Below are 19382 nucleotides of genomic sequence, written 5' to 3' on the forward strand. Positions count from 1 at the left end.
AATTAAATTTGGCTCAATATATGCCATTATATGTAAACTTTCTTGCCTTTCTATTCTATATCTAATATTTTACAGATAATGGGAAGCACTGACCCCTTGAATGGAGAACTATACTAACTAATGTTTCCTATTGTATTTCTGAAAATTCATGTCAGAAAATGCACTGCCTTCAACTGGGCAAACTGGAGAGTCTTAATTTTAAAGAACCCTCTAATTGCTGGTAGGTTTTTTTTTTCATATTAAAGTAATCCCATGTCTCTAATGCTTGTACACCTTCAAATAAACGTTTGAAAAACTGGAAATTCAAAATTGAAGACAAATTTTTAAAAAATTTGGAAAACTTCTAGAATAAATGGATTAACTTTATAATGTATTTATTAATTTAGGAGAAACTCTTTCCTTTTGTCTAGAGCTGTAACTCTATGGTGAAAATCAACTATGCTCCAGCATTAATTTTAAACAAATCTTCAAGTTATTTCTGGGGCATAAAGTGAAGCAAAGCCCATGTTTTCCCATCCTAATCCAGCAAAGCAGGTTCTCTAGAAGAAGAGAACCAGTCAAAGGCAGCTTTTGCATTCAGTGGCTTAGATGACTCACTCATGTCATAGGGGATAATTTCCCTGTGACCATTGAGATTTTTGTTATTTTCCTTCTGGAAGAAGGATAGATGGGTTTATTTTAGGTACTGGGTAAAGGGATCGTTAGTGGGAATTCTGTGAGAAACTGCCCAAGATGTGAGCTGGACAGGAATCATTCATATTCTTAAGATAAGTTACTTCAAAATATGAGTATAATTACTCTTCAAATGTTACTTTGAGTTTTTTCTTTTCTTTTGTTTTTCTTTGTGGGTAAAGGAAACACTTAAAATAATGACTGAGGATAGTGATATTTATAGGCTAGAATTGTCTGGCCGTCCTTCTTTTCATCTTAAAATAAACAGATGACTGTACATAAAATCACCATTGAATACTCTGAGTATTTTAGATCTGACTTTGGTGTTTGGAATGCTCCTAATATCACCTACAAAAATCAGTGCTTTCTGCCCTGATGCTCCTGCTTGAGTCCACACAAGATCCTGAAAAATAAGCTGCACTATGTATTCTGCCCTCCCATTAAGAAACTCACCTGCAGGCTAATGCATGCAGAAAGACTGGTCTGTACTGTGTGAGGTTGTATGCAAACTGCTCCAGATGCTTTGGGGCCCCACTGGCAGCTCTGAGAACATTCCTAGGTTTACAGCCCCCTGAATAGCTCTGACCTGTTGCTGAGAGTCAGGCCACTATGTCAAAAGAAGCACCTCATTTTCACAAGGTCTGTTCTGCAGAGCAAGTGGCCACTAGTTTCCCTTTCCTCTGACACAGTGCTGCTCAGATTTGCTCTCCAGAATAACACCCTGATACATTTGCAGCTGGTGGGGCACTGCTTTATTGCCCATTGTGGAATGCATGCCAAATAAAAACCATCATGATTCAAAATAGGCAATCTTGTATGCTTTTCAGGTTACTCAGATGTTCAAACACGCATAACCAACCATCAATATAAGAAATTCTCCTGTAAGCTGTTAGCGTATTACAGCCTGTGACTTTTCAACTCAGGGAATGATACTCATTTCTCTCTCTGTCCCATTCAGAACAACTTCTCCTTTATTGCATTTAGAATGGTGTAACTGAAAGGCAATAAGGAAAGGCAATATCATAGAGTGGTTCACATTACGCTGAGTTTTATTGTAGTCTGACATTGTGAGTGAACCTTTGGAATCCTTGAAAGCAGCATAAAGGCAAAGCCTGCTTTTAATGGACTGAAGAAAAATATTCTGACGCAGTGATAAGTGGAATGACTTCTAGAAATCATGACTTGAAAACGTTCTCTGAGCAAGTGCTATTTCTGTTGTCCCAATTCACAGAATGATATTAAAACAGCCTGCTATGGACCAGAACTCCTAAAATTTCCTCCTTAAGGGCAGGTTCCATTTCTAAAGATACAGAGTGATTTACAACTCCTCCAAATTCCAGCTAAAAAACTTGTCTTACATTCTTTTCCAATTCCATTCCCCAAACTATTATTTCAAAGGTACTAGAATTTAGGTGCTGTGACAACATTTACTTTAATCTGTTTATTTTCTTTCTTTTCAGGGGGATTGAACTCAGGGACATTCTACCTCTGAGCCACACCCCCCAGCCCTTTTTTGTATTTTATTTACAGACAGGGTCTCACTGACTTGCTTAGCTAAGGCTGGTATTGAACTCATGATCCTCTTGCCTCAGCCTCCCAAGCTGTTGGGATTATAGGAATATACCATCATGCCTGACAATCTGTTTATTTTCTAATTGGAAAATTGACATAAGTGATTTTATAATTATGAAATTTATCATTTTTTCATGAAAAGCAACAAGTCACTATTGTCTTTATTTTAGAAATATATGGGTTGTATACTATTTAGGTTTACATTAGTTTAGAGAACTACAGAGTGTTTTTTAACTACTATGAGAATTTGGGGTAGATTGGGAACAGGTCTCCAAGTTGGTAGCCCACTCTCAGATGATTATGGTTCAGATTAGAAGTGAACTCTTTTACAATGACAGAGACCTTAGAGTAAGAGTTTCACAGATTTTTGCAGGGTGTCAGGAAAATAATCTCCTCTTTTATTAATACAAACACAAACTATTTATTCCTTTTTCCTGCCTTCTCTACCACTACCATGTCCCTGTTCTTCACGTTTCCTCAACTAACCTCTTCTGCTGTTATGCCTGGCACATAGTAGGTGCAGAGTCAATATTTGCGTATGTGAATGAATGAATGAAGGACGTTCAGGATACAAGGATTTCTTGGTTCACTTGAGTCTGCTGGCTTTTAGCAGTGTTCAGTGTATAAACTGGATGTGTTGTTGACAACTCTCTTGCTCTTTGTGTGCATAAGCTAAGAATAAACAGCTCTGAAGGGAAGGGAGTGCTTCATTCATAGGCCGAATTACACCATCATAAACTCACCAAAGTGTACCACACAGAGCCAGTGATCACAGAAGACAGGCAGCCGGGCCCTGTCATTAAATATAGAAGCCTGTCTTCACTGTTTTTGTCCAAACACATTCTCTGTATTTTGGAAATTTCCACCACACTTCCTTTTGAGTTACTTCTTTTCTCAAGATACTGAGATGAGAGCTTTGCTAAGGCAGACTTGGTCAGGGGAACTAGCAAAACAATGGCTACACATCGTCCATACCTTGAAAAGTCTGTGGTGTTAATGTTTCTCCCCAGCTTTATGACTCTGAAAAATTTCTCCTCACCCAACTTTTATTCTATTTTTCCTTTGAGATTTTTTTTTTTTGGTCTCTCTTCACTGTAAAGTGGTCTCTTCTGGCTGAGAACACTCTAAGAGTGTTCAGTCTGCAGTCAAGACAGCAGGGAGACTAGAAACTTTGACTTTTTTTTTTTAATGAAAATTGAGATCAATAACTGAATGGTTCCTATTTTTCTAGATTGAAGGTGATAGCCTCTCCTACCTTTATCTTTTTTTTTTTTTAAATTTTGTACTAGGGATTGAACTTTTGTTTTAAAGTTTTGTACCAGGGATTGTACCAGGCGGCACTTAGCCACTGAGTCACATTCTCAGCCCTATTTTGTATTTTATTTAGACACAGGGTCTCACTGAGTTGCTTAGTGAGACCATTCCTGAGGTTGGCTTTGAACTTGTGATCCTCCTTTATCAGCCACCCTAGCCTCTGGGATTATACATGTATGCTACTGCGCCCAGCTCCTACCAGTATTTTTAACTAAGTACCAATCACCTGAAAACTTAGGTAGAACAGGAAAATTTACTTGTGTAACATCAGAACAGTTTCATACCCAAAGACATTACTTTTATCAGTGAATCATTGTGATGCGTGTATGTGTGTGTGTGTGTGTGTGTGAGAGAGAGAGAGAGAGAGAGAGAGAGAGAGAGAGACAGAGAGACAGAGAGACAGAGAGACAGAGAGACAGAGAGAGAGAGTATGTGTATCATAAGCCAACTTTGGTTTTGGCTATTTAAAATGTGAGACATTTATTTAATCCTTCATACAGTATTGAAAATATTATTAATAGTTTAGTAATTTTGAAATATAGATATGCACCACCTTATGATGTTTTGGTCAATGATGGATTGCACTTATGGCAGAGGTCCCATCAGATCCTATCTCCTACTAATATTGTAGTGGTCTTAGTTTGGGAAAGTATTGTCTCATGTTCACATGATGACAAAAGTGCCTGATGATGAATTTCTCAGAACACATCTCCGACACTGACACATCACTTTAATGCAATATTTAATTAAATAGTAGATAATATTTGTAAAACTAAAAATATTTTTAATACCTAAGAAGTGTTTTATTGGATATTTTTTATTATTACTAAGAACATACTAAAATAAAAAAACAGGTGACAATAATGATGAAGCTGCAGCAAAGTCAGACACGTACTCCTGTGGCTGAAGTGACAATGGGAAGAGTAGATTATGCAGACTCATAGTGCCTGAGTGATCTTTGTCTCCCTGCATGGCGTCCAGTGTCCACAGGCTCCTTGTAAAGACACTTGTGTTCATTCTTTTCCTGTTCTACCTAAGTTTCCAGGTGATTGGTACTTAGTTAAACATACTGGTAGGAGCTGGGCACAGTAGCATACATATGTAATCCCAGAGGCTTGGTGGCTGATAAAGGAGGATCATGAGTTCAAAGCCAACCTCAGGGTTAGTACCCTGAGTAACTGACATACATGTCTATTCTTTTTAATCTGAAAAAGCCAAACACACTCATGTTACAAAAGTAATATAGAATAATACATTACCTCGAAGGTTTTTTGAAACTGTCAATTGTCTTAAAATCCAAGATAAGGGGCTGGGGTGGTGGCTCAGTGGTAGAGCATTTGCCTAGCATGTGTGAGGCACTGGGTTCGAGTCTCAGCACTACATATAAATAAATGAATAAAATAAATGTCCATCAACATCTAAAAAATTTTTTAAAAAATCAAAGATAAGATAAAAGAAGTTGAGGATACAAATTCCTCTCAAATTTAAGTGCTTTTCAAGGGAATTGTCAGCAGTTGGTCAACTTGAATCTGTTGCAATGGGTATTCCTTGAGTTTTCAGTTAGTCTCTAGAGGTGGGCAGGACTCGTATAGTACAAGGTTTCTTCCTTACCTCAGTATTTTGGCAGGTTAAACTCTGGCAGTAAATGTAGTCACAAAACTTCTTGGGAATTTATACAGTAGGTTTTCATTTAGAGTCAAATTACTATCGAACATCAGTTGTTAACAAATTTAGATCTCTTTTTTTTTTATTGCAGAACAGATTAAAAGAATGTGAAATGCTGTTAGACACAGGAGCAGCAGTAGAAAAGTCTTAACCAAGAATCTGGAACTAAAATAGAAAGCAACTAAAAGGGCAAACAGGACGCAGATAACATAATAGTGGGTCTTTACAATGGTGACAAAAGACATAAAACTTAAATTTACATCCTAAAACCTATCTTGATGGCAATAAGTGCAAATAAAAATATTTTAAAAACTAACTGGTAAAAAATGATTAAAATTAAATTATTAGTTTACATACTTGACAAATGCATATCTGAGAAAAAGCATGACTGGGCACCTCTTATTAATGAGGTGGCATGGTATTTAGAATTGAAGGCCTTTTTGTCCATTCTTTTAAAAAGTGGCCTTCTTTCTTCCTTTTATGGCCTCTCCAGATTTAATTCTTAGAGGTTTTGACATAAATCAAAAACATTCTTTGGCAGATTACAATATATTAAAATACTCATCAAAAGTTCAAGAATTGATATGTGAGATGTATGAAAAAAATGTACAACAAACCCATTTTGTTTGTTCTTCTTCTGACATGAACATGTTCACAAATATAATATGTTGTAATCCATGCAGATAAAATTCTGTTATAGCCATTGCTACTACAAAGAAAGCACCTTAAAGAGAAAGTTTGGGGTTCCTGTGGATGTGTCAAAAAAGCAGGGTTTTTTGAAGTTATTAAAAATATTTAATATATAAATAATATTTTGTAGTAAGTAGTTCATTTATTTCCTTCTGTATAATAACTACCCTCTGTAGTGAAAATGCTTCCTGTGTGAGGGAATTGGAATTAGCCTAAGGAGGCCCTCAGCTGCCCATCATGCTATAGTTTGACCTGAGTCGTCCTTACCCTCTGTTCACCTCTCAAACATAGTAATCCTTTCCTTTGTACTTAGGAAACAGCAAATCGCTCCTGCAAACAAAATAACCCACTAGCATGCAGAGCTAATGGAGAACTAAGAGGGGACCACAAGAGTTATGTACACATGGCTCCCACCATTTCCCTTTTCTCAGGTCTGGGCACAGATTGTCAGCAGCCGATGAATTATAAAGAGGCTTGATTTAAAGCATTTCATTTTCTGCTCAATACCTACAAAGTGCTGTCAGACTGGGAATTTGTTTAATGTGAATGTCATCTGTAAAACAAAACTCACCTGTATTTATAGCAAAATCTTGGCTGAACTGTATTCCAAGGAGAATCTACCTGTGATCCTAAAGAATGTCAGATTGGTGCATTTTCATTCCTGCAATTGGGTCATCTTTGTGGGCTTTTTAATGTGCCAAATGACCAATCCAATGGGATATGTGAAAACTGACCATCAAGGTGTCTCCAGTAAACTGAAGCTGACATTCCATGTTATCCAGTTTAGGCTTGGAGACTGTATGTCATAAAGCATGCAATTTTTACAGTAAAAAAGTGCATCAGGAGGGCAACTATATACTAAGTTACCTTCCCCATTTGACCCTGTCCTTGGGTTTTTATTGCCTGAACTGGCACCAAAGAAACTCCTTGAAAATAACACATTCCTTGTCCATTCAGTGGTTAATGATGCTTAAAAAAAATCACAGTTTTGTGACTGTGACCTAAATTATGGCAGAAGCTGTAAAACCATGGTTTCTTTAAATTCAAATATGACCCACATGCTTTAAAACTACTACACTGACCCTATAGTACTGTCGCTGAGTGTGCGTGTCCTCACATAAACACACATACACACACACAACCACTTGGCATTAAATGACTCGATAAAAGAAATGGTATTTTTCAGACTTCCATGTTAAAGAAAAGGCTCATGAAAGAGATGTAAGTGAGCTTTAAGCCAAACATTTGTTTGGCTTTGCTGCAGCAGGCTGCAGGAATGTAAACTTTTTTTTTTTTTTCAATGACTTCAGCTCCTAATTTGAAAGCTAGGATTTTTAGGAGTGAGCAAGAGACTATATTTGGCCAAAAAATTCTGTTGGCTTTACTTAGCCAATCTGCACATTCAAAACAATACTTCTTTATCAAAAAAACAATAGTCTGTTTTATTCGCAGCACATGTAGAAGTTGGAACATCGACTAAATTCCACTTTCTTCTCTCGCAGTGTGTCTGTAACCAGCTAATGAGCTGCAACAGAGCCTGGCCTTCATTTTCAGCAAATTAAGTTCATCCCTCACAGGAATTGTGGTCTGGCTGTGGCACCGATCCTAGGTATGGGTGGGATTTGTTTCTTCTACCAGTTGTAGGTTAGCCACATGGGTACGTGCTGTCGCACCACACAACAAAATTTTCTCTATAATAACCAGTCTAAGTAGCCTTTTACCCCACAAAAGTAGATCCCATTTAATTTACTTTGTGTTTATAGCACTCCCTCTCAAACCACATCATTGGCACAGGCTGATATTTATACAACTTTTTATTTTAAACTATTTATTTCAAGTTGAGACTTCAGTAGCAACCCTGTCAGATTCATTGAGCATGCTTAAGTTCAGGATACCAAAAATGTAAATTGGGAAGAGTGATGTGTGCTTTTGGGATTCTCTTCTTCAGTGCGTGGATACCCACACAACTCGCACAAATAAAAGGGGGTTACACACGTGCTGGTAAAGTTTGTAAGACAAAAGGCTGGTAGGAAGTTGAGTGTTCACGGGTGATTTTTAAAAGTGTTTTTGCCTGTTGTGTCTCCACATTTCTTTGACAAAACAGTTGATCAAACCAGTTATGTACAATTAAATGTTTAATTCAGTAGTGGCAGTGTTGTTAGGGACTCCTTACCATGAAATATTCCATTTCTCAATTATTCTACTGGAAGTCTCCAGTCAAATAGGCACTTGCTGCAGAAAGACAGGGAAATATTCTTAATTTTTTACCTGATCTGCTATGGGGATTTACTCCGTGGTTATATTTTTATTAAAGTATTTCAAATTTTTAACTTTTAAGTTGAGGGAAGGCATATAAATTTAAAATAGACATTTAACCACATAAAATGAAATATCAGTTTATTTCTACATTTTTGGGTGGGCATTGCACAAATACAGCATTGCTCTTATTTCTTCTTTCAATGAAAACCTACCAACTTTCAAGAACCAGTTTATATATTGTTTCTTCATGGAAAAAAATTTCCATATTCCCAAAGAAGAACAAAACTTTTGTAGTAGAATAATCTTTTGAGATGTGAATTGATGTTGCTGTCCTCCTAATATTTAATATTTCTTAGGCCCTCTACCCTTCTGCATTTCAGAAGCTGTGCTACCTCAAGGGAGGGAAAACAAGCAACAGTAAACGAGGCAACTTCTGCATTTTTGTAACTTAGAGTTAAGGCCTCAAATTAGAAAACAGATCTGAAAGAGTTTAAATGCTGGCAGGTGCTTGAGAAGGGGCCCAGACAATGCCTGGAATGGTGAAGAAACAGAAAATTAATGTATGAGGGTCCGGAGGAGTGCTCCTGTCCAGCTGAGGGGGGACAGAGATGCACTAAAAGGGACTGCAGGTCCCCATGGAGCAGGCACAGGGACAATGGCAGTGAGGACCCAATTCCTCACCCCAGACTCCCTGGCACTTTAAACTCCTTGAAGTTAATGGTAACCCAGGTGAAAGGGGCTAGAAGGACACCCTCTTTCTGCCACTATATGAGTGGGGATTTCAAATACTAAAATTGTTATGGAGAAAAGTAAAATTAGATGTATATTTTTGCACATCTGAATTCAGTGGCTCAGCTTTGTATGTATGCATCAGGCCTCCCATTCATTGGCAGACCCCAGTGCCAGCATGTGTGACACGTAGTAGGCATGCAATAAACAGTTGGACACAGAATGGATCAATATTGTGGAATAGCAGTTCCCTGCCAGTCACTTCAGATCTTTGATCTGGTTTCTCCATTGGGTCAGAAAAGCAAAGTCCTGCCTTATTTTTTGCCTGTTGCATGCCAGCTTGGCCTGTTTACTCCTGTGGTTTCCCTCATTCCAAAACAATGCGGCATTGCTCGAAATGACTCTTCAGCATTTTCTGAAGCATTTCTTCTGCCCACCCTACTCGCAGTGACTCCACTACTTCAGTACAGTGTATGCCAGCTGCTGCAAGAGCTTGCTGTCACTAAGCCTCTACATACGTCCACCCCAGAGGAGTTAAGTGAGACCACATCAATGCTGGGGAACTGGCTGTCTTCCAGAACAGCACTGTGGATCATTCTGCCTTGTGCTTTGGAGAAGTCTATTTTCCCCATTGCCTTTTAGTGCAGAAAGGGGCCTGGGATGGGGTACCTCCTATAAAATAAAAACAGAATGCCCAGTGTGTGGGTAGAAAACTTCCCCTTTCCCTCTTGAGCAGAGGAGATCCTTTCAGAAGATGTTCCACTTAGACATTCCCTTCTAGTCTAATTTTTTCCCCCAGCGTTTTCTGTTTCTGGCACCTGTAAACCAGATGGGATATCTACTGACATACTGAGTGGTGTAGGACAAGGAGGGGTCTTCTGTTTCCTCCTTCAACTCTTGCAAAGGCATCTGCTGTTTCCCTTAGATGCTGTTAGGACATTATTTTCCACTTCTTGCAAGTTGTATTAGTGTGATACAAACCATTTTCAAGAACATTTAAGCTTTAAAACACTAAATGCCAATATGATATTAATGACTTTGCACACCAGACTGAAATACATAGGAAAGTGTGAAATTTCCTCTTCCTCACCTCCCCTCTCCTCTCGAGTATCAGTTCATACATTTTGGTTGCACGTAGCATGAAACCTATTTCAAACTACATAATGGGCATGTAGCGGCCTCTTAATTGATAGGTGATAGAGTATAGGTAAAGCTATATTCTGTTGCAAAAACTTGATTTTTTTTACCCTCTATCCTTTATGCCTTCCAATTTCTCTTATAGTCACAAGATGGTAGCCAGCAGCTGATACCAGGGTTACCTGTTTTCTTGTTCATGTCCTGCAGACACATTGTAGCCACTATAGAACCTTCTTTCCTAAAAGCCCTTAGCAAACATATGCTTAACTTTTATCTGTCCAATTTTGAACACATATCATACACATGCAAGATGTCACTTTCTCCTTCACAATTATCACTTCTACCACCTATTTGGTTAAAACAGATGTCAGGGAATGAGGACAATATAACATATAAAAATGAGCCTGGGTGAGATTGCAATGAAGAATATATTCTCAGTGACAGAGGCTCTAGTTGCTTGTAATTAATACTCTCAATCAATCAATTGAAGCTGATTGGAGTTGTGAGAAGAAACTTGGCAAGTTGTGTTCAAGCTCTGTGTTATTATTTACTAGATGTGTAATCCCAGTCAAATTATGTAACTTCTCAGAAACCTAGATTTCTTGTAAGGATCAAATGAGATATTTGTAAAACCATGCTGATAATATCTCCAAATGCTAGAGAGGGTTGTTGCTGTTTTAAATAGAAGAAGAAAACTGGTCTTCATAATAACAGTCAGTTCTAGTTCTATATTGAAAGTTTTTATAGTGTATCAGACTTTTCTTTCATTCAAAAAATAAAGAAAAACTGCTTTTCATTCAGAAATAAAGTGGGCAAGGCACTGTGCTAGATGCTGGGAATATTGTACATCTAAAAACTATTGATATTAATTAACTCTGTAGGAAATCAATATAAAACTATATGAGAAGTTGCATCTTCCAGTGTATATATAAAGTTGCTGTTGTTCTTCTTTTTCCTCTTCCTCCTCCTATTCTTTTTCTTCCTTTCCTTGAAGAAGTACTTGTAAAGTTAAGGGCCTTCTGTGAATTGGCAGGCACCATGTCTGGCACTTTTATTTCCACCCCTTCTTCACTGATCTTCATACCCTTTTTAAGGTCAGCTAGGGAGAAACCTTCAGTATCACTGGTATTTTGCTTCCCATTACCGTCATTCTTTGAATGACTTTTTTGTCATTCATCTGAAAAGTTCTTAAATGTTCTTAAAAGTTCTTTTCTCCTTTCTCACTGCCTGACCTTCAGTCACGATCCTGTTCCTTCTCTTGTGGCACCTACAAAGTCTTCTCCAACCTGTCTCCCATTGATTTCCTCTTATTTGTCAACTGTTCAGCGAAGAGCCTATCATTCTTTTTTTTCTCCAAGACCCTCTCTATTTTCTTTCCTCTTTTTTTCCTTCCTCCATGTCCCTCTTTTTCTGTTTTGTAACTTCCATAAAGAATACGAAACAACTCAAAATACTAAAATATGCAGCATGAATCAATTAAAAGTATGCTAGAATAAAGATGAATCTAAAGGAGCAAAGAAATATATATTACAAGAACCTGCAATGACATGTCCTCTGCTAAGGTCCAAATTTAACTCTGAACTTTAGCTCAGGTGGAAGAGCAAGTGTTGTTTATAGTGGTCATTAACTCAAAAATTTAAAACAACTAGCTGTGCATTAACATTCATGTCTCCAAAAACTGAAATTAATACTAAAAAAGATTTTCTAAGAAAGTGATGAATTTATAACATTTTAAGAAAGCACGTGTTAGTAATACATGAACTGTTAGTAAAAAAATCCTAAGTGAACATTTTTTAACATAATGCATATATACCAGAACCTCAATTAATTGAAACTAGTTAACTTAAACACTTAGCTAACTGAATTTTCTTTCTTCATTCAAATGTGTAATAATGAAATGAAAGAGGTAATAAAATAGCCACCAGTGTAGACAATTTGTTTTTTTTTTTTTTAAAAAAAGCTACCCCTCTCTCTTCACCAAATAACCTGGTGTGAGCTTGCATATGTGTATGAATATGTGTTTGGAGGGGGAATTATTTTTACTGCAGAAACTTTCTTCTTTGTGTTGGTTATGTAAGACTGACTTCACTCACACAGCCACTTGGATATGCCTGAAAAACAGCTTCATTATTTTGTCTATAACTATTCTGGTTCTCTTATAAATTTAGAGTCCTGTACATCTTAAAATTCAGTCCAATTCAATAATTAAAACCGTCCTTTTAGGTAATGCTGTCTGTTTAGGAAAACATGCTTAGTCTCCCAGATTTCTCAACCTTCTGTCCAGTTCTGGGCACCCCTTCAAGTTGGTGTGTGGGAGCTTTCGCAGTCTAAGACTGGTGGGGAAGAACTGGCATCCCCTGTTGCAGAGTCTGATTGATCCTCTGGTGTTCAGGGTGATGTCCTTTGTCTATTGGTCTTACAGATACTACAGCAGATATGGATGCCTTTTATCTTGGTTTGGTCTATTTGCCCTCACCTTTGATTTGCTTGGTGCTACAGAATCTCATGTCTGCTTTATTTGCATGTAGTTCTATGAGTCTCTGCCATGGAGTCACCTTGTGTACTAGCTCTTACTCAGCTCCCTGGTCAATTTCCCCCGGGTTTAGGGGTGGGGTTCTATGGGAACTCCTGGTTTCTATCCAGGCCACACTGAAACCAAGAATTGTATAAGAAAGCTATTCCTCAAGGGTAACAGATGAGCTCTTATGAGTTTGCAATCGGAAATCAGATATGGAATTTGAGGCTGCACTTCTCTTGAACTTTCCTGTATCTAATCACTAAAAAAAGTGAAAGCCAGAAAGGGAAATCTACATGCAGTTTCTGATTGTTTTCACTCTCTATCATCCTTAGCTGCCAGAAACAGAGGGTTGTTCTCCTTTCTCTTTATATTAAGCCCTTCTGCCATAGAGCAGCAACCTCATGACCTACAGAGTTCACAGTTGGAGGAATTGTCTCTTTTCTAATGAGAATTCTATGATTGAGTCCCCAGGCTTAGTCCTTGAGATGTGAAGGAGGTTTTAAAATAATTTAGCAAATCTATCTACTCTCCACAGAGCCTTGTTGTCAAACTAACTACTTTTCCTTCCCTGACTAGGGCAATAAGATTTCTGGGTTGGCCTTAGTGAAAAGAAACATGATTTAGAAAATATCTTGAAGTGTATTGGTTTAATCTTTACAAAGTACTATCATCGGGTACAGTTACATGGGCACAATTAAAAGTCTGCAAATCTGTGTGGCTGAATGTGCAGTTTGCATTCTCTAGCTTCTGATAAAATTAACATGAGAATCGCTTTCTAATCCATTTGGTCTAGCAAGTAGAAAAGGTGGAAAGCAAGTTTTAAGTGTAAATGAAAAGTAGATAAAAACTAGTAGATTATATTTAATAACAGTCTTTTTAAAAGAGAAATAATTACAGTCATAGTGACAAAAAACCCCAAAACAACAACAAAAAAGGAAAACACTTTTTTTTTTTTAAATCAAGAAATAACAAATTAACAAAAAGGTGACTTTTACAGTGAGCAATTTTTAAACTGACATTTTTAGATTGTTTCCTTAGTGTTTTGTCACAGAAAAAATCTTTAGAAAATTTTATTTTATGAATGCCACAGTGTGAAATTCTGTTTTATGTGATAGCAAAATAAATTCAGTTCATTTATACTTTTCCTCCCCATTAGATTTCACTGTTTGTAGCAGGATTTGTCATATAAAGATGAAAATTAAATTATAATAATATGGAAAGTATACCTTGGAAATCATGTGGACACTTAACGAAGGCTCTGCATTTACTTTAAGGAAAGAAATATTCCTTCCTGGGGCAAACTGATAATTAGAAGTATTGAATTAGATACTCTAAAAGACTAGTGAACTGCCCACTATCACATTGCATTATGTCTCTCAGTCTTGGTATTCTGTTCTAATTATGAGCCAAAATTTATCCCAAATTCAAAATTCATCATAGAAAGAAACACATATAATGACCACATTTCCTAAAATAGTCTCTGAAATTATGGGCACATTTATTCGTGTTAACGTGAGGTTTGCATTTTAATTTAGAGGATGGAGTTGCGGATTGCTTTTCTGAATAATTTCATTTAAGGACAGTTTGGAAGAACAGATAAAATCAAAGTCAATTATAACATGAACTCTTCTCTTTTTCTCTCCTGTGTACATGAAATTGCGTAAGTCAAGAATCTATTTCTCTATTGCACTTGTCAAATCTGAATGTTTAAAAGTTTCTTTGTGTGCAAATGTACATTTATACTTAGATCTAAGTTACAAATAATGAATGGGAAAAATGTGGCAACAGTGTTTATCTCCTCTTCAATAATTATAAGTGTATCTGTCATTCATTCAACAGTTATAGATTTGTGGTTGTTTTTAGTCTTGTTTCTTGAGAGATGATAATTTCTTTCCTTTTTCTTATAAATTTGAAAGTTACAGATGTAATATAATATTCTCACCCATGTAATGTTATTATAGGATTTTTTTTTCTGTTGTTTTTGGTGACTTAATCATAAAAGCAAAAATTTAATGATAATTTAAAAAATTTCTTCCTCTTCAAGCAGTAATTTAGGCAACACCTCTGGAATGTAATTTGGTTTGAGGAATTTGGTACATTTTTGAATGGTGAGCAGAGTATTTAAGTATGATACTTAGAATTATTTTCATTTCAGAACTATACTTTGTCATGATTTCTGGAAATGTTCATTTTTTTTTTAATTTTTGAAAAAAGGAAATTTGTGACTGTGAACATCATAGTAATTGTTACTTTTAATGTAAAATATCCCTTAAGCCTGAGCTTTCTAGTAACCATACCAGGGCATCAATGATGTTCTTTAACTCTTCTTGCCCTCTATGAGTTACTATACAATTTAACATCTGAAAATACAGGTATGTATCACTGTCAAAACTGGGTTTTCTTAAATACATGTAAAAGATTACATTTCCAAGTTGTTGTAAAATTTCTTCTTAAAAGTAACATGAAAATTAAAATGTGAAAATGAAGAAGGTCTCCTTTTCTAAAAAGTACTATCTGTTAGCGGTCCTGACAGGAAATTAGTTAATGTGACTTTTAATTGTCTCAAGGCCTGTGGAAAGAAGCTAGCTTTCTAGAATGTACATGGTAGAGCATCGTACAGAAATAAATATCTCCCCCTTGGAATTTAAATTGTATCTAGTAGTACTATTTTTATGCCTCTTACTAGGAAACGAAATACCTCTAAATTTAGTGCTTTGGAATTTTATTTCCACTAAAAATTTCTTCAGATATGTGAGCACCATAGTAACAGCTTTGCGAGCTGATTCTTTATTACAGTTTCCCGATAAAAGCTTCACTCAAGACAGTTCCTTGGGGATGAGTGAGACTAAAAATCGATTCTGATAACATTAGAACAAATTTAAAGACCAAATAAATAAATTAATAAATAAATCAGAGAAAGCATACATACTATAGATAAATAGTATGTATGTAATATTTTTTTTCTTTTGTCAGAAGTTAAAATACATTTTTTGGAACTTTTAATTTCTTGCATTATTTTATGTATTGATAAGATTTTTTGCTCCTTTAGAAAAACATAAATCTTTTATCAAAGATATTTAAAATCTAGCTGAATTTTTTTTTTATGGCCTAGGTAAAAGTCTTTTGCAAGTTTTACAATGACAATGTTTTTACAAAACTTGCAGCTAAGTAATAGGAGTGTGAAAAAGATAAATGCAGTGAATCTATTTTAATAAGAAATTAATAATCAATTCATTAATTTCAAGAAAAATCATTGCATTTTGAAAAAATGTGTAGTACACTAGACTGAGCTCTGATCATCTTAGAAAGAAGTCTGTCAAAATAAATCAGGTTGATAACTGATTAGCAGAACGTGTAGTCTGTCATTTTTAAATATGTGCCCAATTTCTTCACATAAATCTTACCTTTAAAATCTTCAAGGGGAAAATTTATTTTGGGCACATTGGCCATGAATATCAGTTGACATTTATACAGTGCACACAATTTATACTGTGGGTTAGGATGTCGGCCATAATTCTAGGTCGATAGTTTGTAAAGGGAAGATTCCATTTTGTACTGTTTATAAAATGTTACTCTGCAGTTCCATGCTCCAAGACTAACAAAGTCTATTCAAGTATAGTCAAGCACTGCAGTTTAACTTATTGCATTCATTAAACTAGGCTTAGATTGTCCTAATTATATGTTATCAACAATTAAGAAATGGATCACATGCCACAGACTGGCTAAAACATTCTGTATTCTTGGCTGAATGCCAATGGAGGTGTCAAGTTCCATTCTACCTTGTCATCAGCTGCATCTCTGCTTTTGCAGTACAAGCAGCAGCTGTGCTAGACAAAATAATCTAAATTCTCACATGTACTTTTCCTTTAGGAAACAGCTCACACTGAATTGCATTTCTGGTGTCAATAGTGCTACACCTGAATGAGTTTGTGCTGAAAACATATTTAATGCAAATATAATTTTTAACTGATATAATCTTTCATGACTTTCAAATGCATTTGTCCTATCAAAATAATGGTCTTACTTTTCATGCTGAAATTATTACCAAATGGATTCTGTGGGCAGCAAAGTACTCTTTGCTCATTTGCAATGATTTTCCTATACCTCAAATTACATAATTTTATAGGTGCTCTGTTTCAAAGGAAAACAATCTTTATTGATCCAAGCAGTCAGAATTAATCGTGAATCTCTGATCTCAAAACTGTTGGCAAAATCCTTTTATTCAGAACACCCATATGCCAGACGTTCAACACTTCACAAATCCTTGTGGGATGATGGGTTTTTCAAACAGTCTGATTGTTCAATCTAGTGTGGCTTCTGAAAGCAGAGATTCAGCAAGTCTTTCTCTTGAACAGAGACAGGCCCAGCCAATTTTATGAAAAGCTAAATTTGACCTGGCTTTTGCTTTAAATTGTCATTTTTGCTCTTGGTAAAGTAAAACTGGATTTTAGAAGTTGTTCTCCTTTCCATGTGTTTGATGCAAGATCCGAGAGCATCAGGTGTGTTTTGCAATAGGATCAAGCAATAATGATGCCAGGATGCTAAGTCAATAAATGAATGCCCTTTACTCCTCAAATAGATCATGTAATAGATGGTCACGGAAAGCTGGTCCCATAAGAAGAAATAAATTTAAAGCTTTCCACAGGGCTTACATATATGTTAAGATGTATTTTTTTGTTACCAATAGGCTTGGTTATTAAAAGTTTACTGCCTCATCTATGAATCAAAGAGATCATATCATCATGTTCTTGATTAGGAGAAGATACCAAAGAGATGCAAGAGACCCAGGCAAATTCTCTAATTTGCATACAACTTATCCTGGCCATTTTGTAATGGAATCTTCTGAAATCATTTCTCACTGAACCATTTAACTTTTCTAATTTCATTTCACACTAGGAAATCCTTGCTGTCCTTTACAATCCACAGAAATATGCCAAAAAGTTCCTTCTTAGAAAATAACTTTCCAGAATAATAATTTCCTTTGATTTCACAAAAGATTTCTTTTTTTTTTTTTCATTCTTTAGTAGATGATCTCTCTAGAGATTCCAGCAAGTACTCTCAGGGGAGAATCTATTCTGTTTGATCCAGGTCACATGTCAGCCCTTCTGCTAAAGAACCAGTGAAATAGTCCCAGTATATACATGCATTTCCTTTCTCTCTTTCTTTGTCTAGAGTTCTCTCTCTCTGATCATGGTTTAACACTATGTACTATTAAAAAATTCAATTCTAAATAATCAGTTCTTTAGTTCTGGTCTTGGGGTAACACAATCTTGGTGTAATAACTCTGTGATATGTATTTGCTTGTTTGGTCATCTCTTATCCCGCACCCAAAGAAGCGTTTGCCCCCCATACTTGCTTAGTGACTATTTGCAGATGGAGCATTACCATTTGGCTTTCTTTATTTTCATATAAGCAGTTTATTTCAATGCATCTTTCACTTTGCTTGTTATTTAATTTAATTTAATTAATTTATGTATTTATTTTTTACATTTTGGGGGAGTGCCTCAATGAATATTCAGCAATTTTTTTGGGGGGGTGGTTAAAATTCTTTCCTCTTCAGATTGTTTATTCGTTTGACTTTAATTATTGTTGTTAGAAATAGCTACCCCTGACTCCATGCACTTCTTTAATATCAAGATGTCACGGGTTTTCTTACATCTTTTCACTTTTGAGACTGACTCCTTTGCTTTCCTTTGTCAGCTTTTCCTCTCCTCTTATGCTCTTTTAAGTTCCCATTTAGTTCAGGGTGGATTGCTGGGACAGCTGCTTTCTTTGACCTCTTCTAGACTTTGCTGACCACATCACCAACTGGCAGGGTGTGGTTCTGTAAGGTCTTCCAGAGAATTGCTTCCCATGGAAATAATGGAGTAACATTTTTGAATTATAAGTTGTGATCAAATGCAAAAGAATTCTAGTAATTTCGAATATTTAAGGTACATTCCCCATATTACTGAAATGATTATAAAAAATTTGAATCTTAAAATCAATCTATCCTATATTAAAACTGCTTGTGAGTACATGATTTAAATAATGGTCATTGGTTAATAACAACATCAGAAAGAAGCCCTGGGTAGTCATCTTAGTATATCCATCTTCTTTCAGAAACTGATAGACTGAAGCTATTCTTAGTAGAAGACTGTCTTATCTTTTCTTTAAAAACTCAAAGGAATGCATTTTTAGTATGTTCCTGTCATCTTTAACTTTTATAGCTACTAATTTATCTGAGCTAAATCCTATTCTTTCATTAGCTCCCTCTTCTCAAATACACACACACACACACACACACACACACACCATGCACACACACATATATACACACAAATAACATGCTAACAACATTGTGGGAAAAAAGATTTTTGTATCATTGGAGGAAATTTCTTTTTAATCATAGAAGTAGAGATTTATTTATTTTTGCTTCAAGACACTTAGGACTAGAACCAAAGTAGATTTTGTTGGTGCTGAGATTGTTTCTATATTTTGGATCAAGAACCTAATGAGTCCTTTTTGCCACTTACATTCTTCTCCATTTCATTGGCAATCTCTTCAGCTACTGTGCAGGAAAAATGTTTTCAAGTAGTGCCTCGTGCATTTGTGGGGCGTGTCTGGCTGCTCAGGGGGAATGCTCAGGACAGACTGAGGCCTTTTTACACTCTGTAGCCAGCAGGACGAATCACTGAAATCCTCTTAGATATTAGAGAGGAATATCCTGAGCTATTCTGAAATCTCAAAAGGACTAACAAAGTTCATTCCATTTGTCATTGAAATTTGACAGTGATGTAGAACAAAACCTTTCCGCAGTGGGGGCTGGCTGCACCGAATTCCTTTT

The 19382-nt window shown here is 36.1% G+C and overlaps 1 long non-coding RNA gene across 5 annotated transcripts in view; it reads left to right on the forward strand.

Annotated features, from left to right (window-relative positions):
* LOC113196719 (uncharacterized) overlaps positions 1-19382 on the forward strand; it is a 161407-nt gene that overhangs the window by 36137 nt on the left and 105888 nt on the right. The gene's annotated exons all lie outside the window — the stretch shown is intronic.

Source organism: Urocitellus parryii, chromosome 1 (genome assembly GCF_045843805.1).
Source record: "Urocitellus parryii isolate mUroPar1 chromosome 1, mUroPar1.hap1, whole genome shotgun sequence".
NCBI classification, from domain to species: Eukaryota; Metazoa; Chordata; class Mammalia; order Rodentia; family Sciuridae; genus Urocitellus; species Urocitellus parryii.